The sequence below is a fragment of the Meriones unguiculatus genome, chromosome 18 (genome assembly GCF_030254825.1).
Source record: "Meriones unguiculatus strain TT.TT164.6M chromosome 18, Bangor_MerUng_6.1, whole genome shotgun sequence".
Classification (NCBI taxonomy): Eukaryota; Metazoa; Chordata; class Mammalia; order Rodentia; family Muridae; genus Meriones; species Meriones unguiculatus.
In genome coordinates, this window is record NC_083365.1 from 44,879,235 (window position 1) to 44,886,851 (window position 7,617).

The following is a 7,617-nucleotide window of genomic DNA, read 5'->3' on the forward strand; positions in this document are numbered from 1 at the left end:
CCTCCACATGTCACATATGGTTCATATAACTATCACAGTCTGAGTTGAATTATAATTGTGTTCTTGATAATATAATTTTAGAACAGAAACAGCACTTTAGCAGTTTCCTGATACTTCAGAGTAATTATTATTATGTGTTTGCTTCAAAATTCTAGCTATCAGTACTTTTCTATTAAAAAAAAGTCTTTGACTTCTCATTATCTGGGAGTTAATAAGTTAATGGTCAATTTTGAGGTCTGCATTTCATGTTATAACATGAAATTCTGTAAAATAATGTCATCATTTGTGGAATGCTGACTAGCATTTAGAAATTAAGACAGAGAGGACTTTACTAATCTTCATTGTAATCAATAATAACGAGTACAATACAAAGTATTTCAAATATGTGGGTTCTATCTTAGAAAGCAGACATCTGCTTGATGTTTCTACTCTGGTTTGCTTTTCATCATGTTTCTGTGAAAATGAATGAGCTTGCTAGTTGAGATGGTTTTTTCCCTTTGTTACCTTTAATCCCAATGAGGTTATTGATATACTTTCTTTTTTTTAAAAAAAAAAAACATTATCCATTAGAACTATGTCAGAATTACCTCTCTGACACAAAATTACTTTTGTAGCAATATATACACTTTCATTGGCATTTATGCTGCTATCTAGTAACAAAATATTTAAATTCAAAGAAACTAAAAATAGCAATGATTTGCACTATTTTTATTTGTTTATTTAATTTTCTTTTTTGAGACAGGGTTCTCTGTGTAGTCTTGGATATCTGGGACTTGCTTTGTAGAACAAGCCGGCCTCATATTTACAGAGATCTTCCTCTGCCTCCCTAAGTGTTAGGATTACAGGCATGTGCCACCACACCCAGCAATCTACACTATTTTTAAATCATGAAGAAAACAAAATTTCTACCAGGAAAACTCTAGAAGCCACACTAGTGATTGACTTCAACTGAGAAGAGGTGTTCTCCAAGGTCTACGAGGAAGAAGAAGAAGAAGAAGAAGAAGAAGAAGAAGAAGAAGAAGAAGAACAAGAAGAACAAGAAGAACAAGAAGAACAAGAACAAGAACAAGAGAAGAAGAAAAAGACCAGTTTTGTCATAGACTTCCCAAAAGAACACCATATTCTGGAAGACTCTCTGCTGGTCCTTTTTCACTCACACCCCACCTCAAGACAAAGAGTCTATGGTCCAAGTGGTTGCATCTTTCAACCATGGATAAAATACTTGGTGCCCCTAATGACTCAGCCCAAACACCCCCATACACTTACTTTGAATTTCTTCATGTGGCTCTTCAAAGAATTCAAACTGCTAAGGACAGAACATATCACAATCATGTCAAGGTATAAGATCAACAGGTAGCTGGAGAATGGCTGTATTTTGGATTTGGAACTTGAATATACATGTTTCCGCACATTGGAACACAATGTACCTGAAGGTGTAGGATGCATATGGGAGAGGAAAGAGAAGAGACTTAAAAGGCTTCCATGTAGTAGCACAGATGCCTAAGGGTTTCAAAGCTAGCCTCCCAGTCCACTTTCAATGGCATGTTTCTCTAGGTAAAACAAGGGGCTATTCATTAAATGGTTTGGTGAGATAATTCCAATCTATAAAATATTTAGAACTTTTATAAAATATTTAGTTCTAAATTTATAACTTTAGAACTGTCTTACTCTTCAAGTGTTATGAAAACCCTATAGAAAGCACACAGAGTGGGGGTAAAGAGTTTTATGTAGGGTGGCTCATTTTCAAAAGTGTTGAGAGACAGGATTGTCACTCGGCACTAGATTGTGGACTTGTGCAACATTTTAAATTCAGTTCTCAGGGATTACTCAAGAGAAAGAGAAGGTAAGATAAGTGACAGAAAGGCTCAAGTGTGAGCTTGTGAATCAAATAGATCTTCCCTGATCATCATTCCTCTCTATTACTGCCAATTACTTCTTTCCTTCAAAGAGAGATCAACTCACTACATCAAAATACATCAGTAGAAGCTCTCTGCTGTCCCTTATTCCAGAGACAGCTGCATCTTTTTTGTGTAGTGCCAGCCTCTTCCTTTAGACACAATGGTGAAGGTCATCCGGGACGTATTTGTCTGTAGTGGACATCTTGTTACTAAGGCTGCCTGAAGCGCAGGCAAAATGAAGAGTGTTGCCATCAATGACTCCTTCACTGAACTCAACTACATGGTCTACATGCTCCAGTATGACCTTACCCATGGCAAGTTCAACAGCACAGACAAGGCTGAGAACAGGAAGCTTGTCATCAATGGCAAGCCCATCCCCATCTTCCAGGAGCAAGATCCCTCTAACACCAAAGGGCACTATACTGGTACCAAGTATTCTGTGGCATATCCTTCACCAGTGTGGAGAAGGCTGGGGCCCACTTGAAGGGTGGGGCAAAAAGGGTTATCATCTATGCCCCTTTTGGTGGTGGCCCCATGTTTGTGATGGGAATGAACCTTGAAAAGTATGACAATTCACCCAAGAATGTCCTCAGGAAGCTTTTAGGTCATTTCTAGGTCAGATCCCTGGGCTCTCTCTCTGAAGTATATGGTGTCTTCTGCAATGGGGTATTACTTCGTACATTTGGTTGTAAATCAATAAAAATGTTATTATCCTGTAAAAAAAAAAAAGAATGTCAGCAATGCTTCCTGCACCACCAACTGACCAACTGCTTAGCCCCCTGGCCAAGGTCATCCATGACAACTTTGGCATAGCGGAAGGACTTATGGCCACTATCCATGCCATTACTGCTACTCAGAAGACTGTGGATGTCCTCCCTGGAAAGCTGTGGTGTGATGGCCATGGGATTGCCCAGAACACAATCCTTGTATCCACTGGTGCTGCCGCTGCTGTGGGCAAGATCATCCTAGAGCTGAAGGGAAAGCTCTCTGGTATGGCCTTCTGTGTTCCTACCTCCAACATGGATCTGTCATGCCTACTGGAGAGACCTGCTAACTATGATCACATCAAGAAGTTGATGAAGCAGACACCCAAGGGCCCACTAAAGGGCTTCCTGGGCTACACCAAGGACAAGGCTGTCTTCTGAGACTTCAACAGTGACTTCACTCTTCCATCTTTGATGCTGGGGCTGGAATTGAGCTCAATGACAACTTTGTAAGGCTCATTTCCTGGTATGACAATGAATACAGTAACAACAACAGGGTAGTGGACCTGATGGCCAACATGGTCTCTAAGGATTAGAGAAGCCCTGGACCACCCACCCCAGCAAGGACATGATAGCAAGAGTGAGGCCCCTGGCTGCTGAGAAGTCCCTGTCCCAACTCAGCCCCTGACACTGAGTATCTCTATCACAGTTCCATCCCAGACCCCCAGAATAGTGAGAAGAGCCCAGGAGCCCTACTCTCTTGAATACCATCAGTAAAGCTCACTGCACCCCCCAAAAAATGAAAAAAAAAAAAAAAACCACAAAAAACAAAAATGTCAGTAGCAAAAGGTTAATGATTCCATTCTCAAACTGAATAGACAAAAATACTCAGAAACCCAAAGAGTAATGTACTTTTAATTTACAAGAATGTGGCCATCTAAAATAAAGAGATGAGACAGAAAATTGAAAAATTAATTTCTGTTTCAGAAATACACAGAATAAAACTACTACTGTGTTAAAGTATCTTCATACAAATGTCTTCAAACAATAAACGAGTGAAAAGTACAAGATGTGGCCCTGCTTTCATTTCTCTGTGTACAGTGGATTAACCTTTAATACAAAATTGTATTTACATATTGTCCCAGGCAATACTAAACATAGACAGGATAACAGAAATGCTCTAATTTGAAGTAGAGGGGAAAAATGAGGAATGTGAAAATTAGCAGGAAAATCTGATGAATCCAAATGTTATGAAAATACATCCTTACCGCTTAGTAATGCTGTCACATTTGGTGTTAATGGGCACAAATGAAAGTTTATGAGAAAACATTACCAGACTTAACAGCTGGTCCACTCTCTTTCTAGGCCATGAAGTAGTGAAGACAATACAATTATTTCTTACAAACTACTTTTATGTTAAACCAACTAAATTTAATCTTACAGGTGTTTATCATGGACTAGTGTATATAAAACCCAAGGCTGGGAGAAAGCAAAGTCAAAAGAATGGCAATAAGCTACTATGTCTTCTAGATGTTGCATAATGTTTTTGTACTTTTGCTTGACCAATGTAACTCAAGATAAATCAACTTGTTGATGATAAACAACCTCTAAATATTAAGCAATTCTGCAGTTTGTATAAGTGATCAAAGATAAAATTTTCAGGTTTTTCATGACCACTTTAAGAGCAATTCTTTGGGGCAGGAAAGCTCAGTCAAGAGAGAAAAAAAAAATTGTCCATGACATTGATGACCAAGTATTCTGAAGGCAAATAAAAAAATACTTTTTTGTTGTTGTTTTTGTAGCACCATCCCTCCTCTCCTCTCTCCCTCCCCTCTCTCTTATACCCATCACCTATTCCTCAGAAAAGGGGAGCTTGCTTTCCCTCCCACCCCAGCTCTTGATGCCCTAAAAGGTTAAACTCCTCACTTTTTTGATCTCCCAAGGAAAGGTTTCTTCAGTAAGCACAGTATAAATCAGTGCAACTTCCTGTGAAAGTTGTGGGCATTGGACTATTACTGGGCATAAATTTAAAATCTAGAGACAGTATCTTTCTTTCTAAGGAGGTTTGCCAAGGTAATTTAAGCAATATGAAGACAAATCAGCCTTTCTCAAGACCCCAGCCGCACATGTACCTCCCAGGTGCTCTAATTATTCTTAGTCTCTGCCCCCTTAATGAATGACTCTCTCTAATCTGTTTTTGCTAACTCAACAGATTTCATTAGGAGCCACAAAATCTTAAAAGCCAACTTCTTGTTCACTTGAGAATTCAAAAGATGCCACACATTACCAATAAAGTTCATTGGACAGATCTGGTCTTGTAAGCCATAATCAGGTTAAAGACACAGGAAATTTTTTTACAGCATGACCTAAAAAAGAATATATGCTAAGTACAAGTACATTTTTAATGTCCCTGATAATTTTGGACTAATGAGGAAGGACGTAGCTTTAAAACGGTCAAAACAGAACTTTCTCTCTTTTTTCTTTTATTTGTTTATGTACTTTACATTCCAAGAGTGTCCCCTTCTTCTCCTCTCAGCCTCCCTCCCTCTCCTTTTCTCCTCCGTTTTTCTGTTCACCCCAGAAAAAGAGAGATATCCTCTCCCAATATCAACCCTTTCTAGCACATCAAATCGCATGTATTCATTCCACTGAGGCCAGGCAAGGCAGTCCTGCCAGGGGTAAGTGATCGAAACCAGGCAATAGAGTCCATGTTAGAAAAAACCCTTCCCTATCTCCCCACCCCTGCCACCTGCCTCCAGTAGCCAGGTGACCCCCAAGAAAACCAAACCACCCATCAGCCAAATATTTGCAGGAAGTCTAAGTCGAGACCTTACATGCTCATTGGTTGATGTTTTAGTCTCTATTTACCGCCATGGGTCTGGGTTAGTTGTCTCTGTTGGTCTTCCTGTGGGGTTCATGACCCCTCGAGTCCTTTTACCTTTTTTCCAACACTTCTACAAGACCCCTGGAGCCCTGCCCATGCTTTGCTGCAACTTCCAGCATCTGTCTCCACTTGCTATAGGCTGGAATCTCTTAGACAAAGATAAAACCATCATCCCAGGTCCTGGACATAGAAAAGTACACAACTTAAAATTAAAGCTATACATTCATCCTATGTTGCAAATCTAGTTACACAAGGAATACAAGTAAAATTGTACATTTTTTGTTTACATGCAGGTTAAACTTAAGCAGCCTAAGTACACGATACGGCACTAGGTAAAGTGAATTGTCTGATATGATCTCAAAGCATATTATTTAACACTTGATTGTCACTTGATGGTGGTATCAGAGCAGGCTTAAGAGGTTGAACCAATGAAATAAAAATCCACCCTCTGTTTTGATCCGCTTTAGGGTGGAGCCTCCCAGATGATAGTATGTTAGGCTCCTGTCTGCAAGCACAGCAGAGCGTCAACAGTGTCAGGGTCTGGCTCACTGCTGTGGAAAGGGTCTCAGGTTGAGCCAGTTATTGTTTGGACATGCTGTCAATCTCTGTTCACTCTTTTTTCTACTTTTTTAAAATTAATTACAGTTTATTCACTTTGTATCCTTCCTGTAGCTCCCTCTTCCCCTCCCAATTCCACCCTTCCCCCCTCTTCCCCACCCATGTCCCTCCTCAAGTCCACTGATAGGGGAGGTCCTCCTCCCCTTCCACCTGTTCCTAGTTTATAAGGTCTCAACAGGAGTGGCTTCATTATCTTCCTCTGGTAAGATAATGTCCTAGTAAGCCTGCATCCCCCTGAGGGGGAGGTAAGCAAAGAGCAGGCCAATCAGTTCATGTCAGAGTTATCCCTGCACTTCTTTCAATGAATGAAATGTGAGAACTGAGCCACTTGTACCAGAGACAGACAGATCTTCTGATCTCCTGACATGCATTTTCCAAGCAATCAAATGCTTTAACTACTTGTGTAATTTAAATAATGATTAAGACCTGGGCAGAGATGATCATGAATATTTCAAATAACAGTGTTTAAACTGCCTTTCAAGAAGAGTCAAAGATCATCCTTAGTGAGGTATCCCAGAAGCAAAAAGACACATATGGTATATACGAACTTATAAGTGGATATTAGACATATAGAATAATCATACTAAAATCTGTATACCTAAAGAAGCTAAGCAAAAGGGAGGACCCTGAGTAAGATGATCAATTCTCATTCAGAAAGGCAAATGGAATGGACATTGAAAGAGGGAAAAAACAGGGAACAGGACAGGAGCCTACCACAGAGGGCCTCTGAAAGACTCTACCCAGCAAGGTATCAGAGTAGATGCTGAGACACAGCCAAACTTTGGGCAGAGTGCAGGGAATCTTATGAAAGAAGATGAAGATAGAAAGACCTGGAAGAGTCTGGAGCTCCACAAGAACAAGGGAACCAAAAAACATGGGCACAGGGGTCTTTCTGAGACTGATACTCCAACCAAGGACCATTCATGTAGATAACCTAGACCCTCTGCACAGATGAAGCCCATGGCAGCTTAGTGTCCAAGAGGATTGTTGGTAATGGGAACAGGGACTGTCTCTGACATGAACTCAGTGGCTGGCCCTTTGATCAGCTCCCCCTGAGGGGGGTGCAGCCTTACCAGCCCACAGAGGAAGACAATGCACCTACTTCTGATGAGACTGAATAGGCAAGGGTAAGATGAAAGGGGACGAGGAACTCCCCTGTCAGTAGACCTGGAGAGGGGCATGGATGGAGAGAAGGGAGGGAGGGTGGAATAGGGATGCTACAAGGGAGGGGGCTACAGCTGGGATGTAAAGTTTATAAATTGTAATTAATAAAAAATTAATAAATTAAAAAGAAGAGTCTCCAGAATGCATCCAGGCATTGTTTGAAAGCAACAGTTCAAGAATGGCCATGTGCAGAAATCCCTCATTCAGTCAATGACCTCCTGACATGATAAGTTCACTATATCCTTTCAGATAAAAAATAAATAAATAAATAAATAAATAAATAAGTGTAAGAAAGAAACGTAACTTTTTTAAATTTTAATTTAATTTTATTTTTAATTACACTTTATTT

At 40.1% G+C, this 7,617-nt stretch overlaps 1 pseudogene; it reads left to right on the forward strand.

Moving 5' to 3' along the window:
• The first annotated feature begins 2,058 nt into the window (after window positions 1-2,058).
• Window positions 2,059-3,043, forward strand: LOC110564823 (glyceraldehyde-3-phosphate dehydrogenase-like; annotated as a pseudogene).
• Window positions 3,044-7,617: the final 4,574 nt, after the last annotated feature.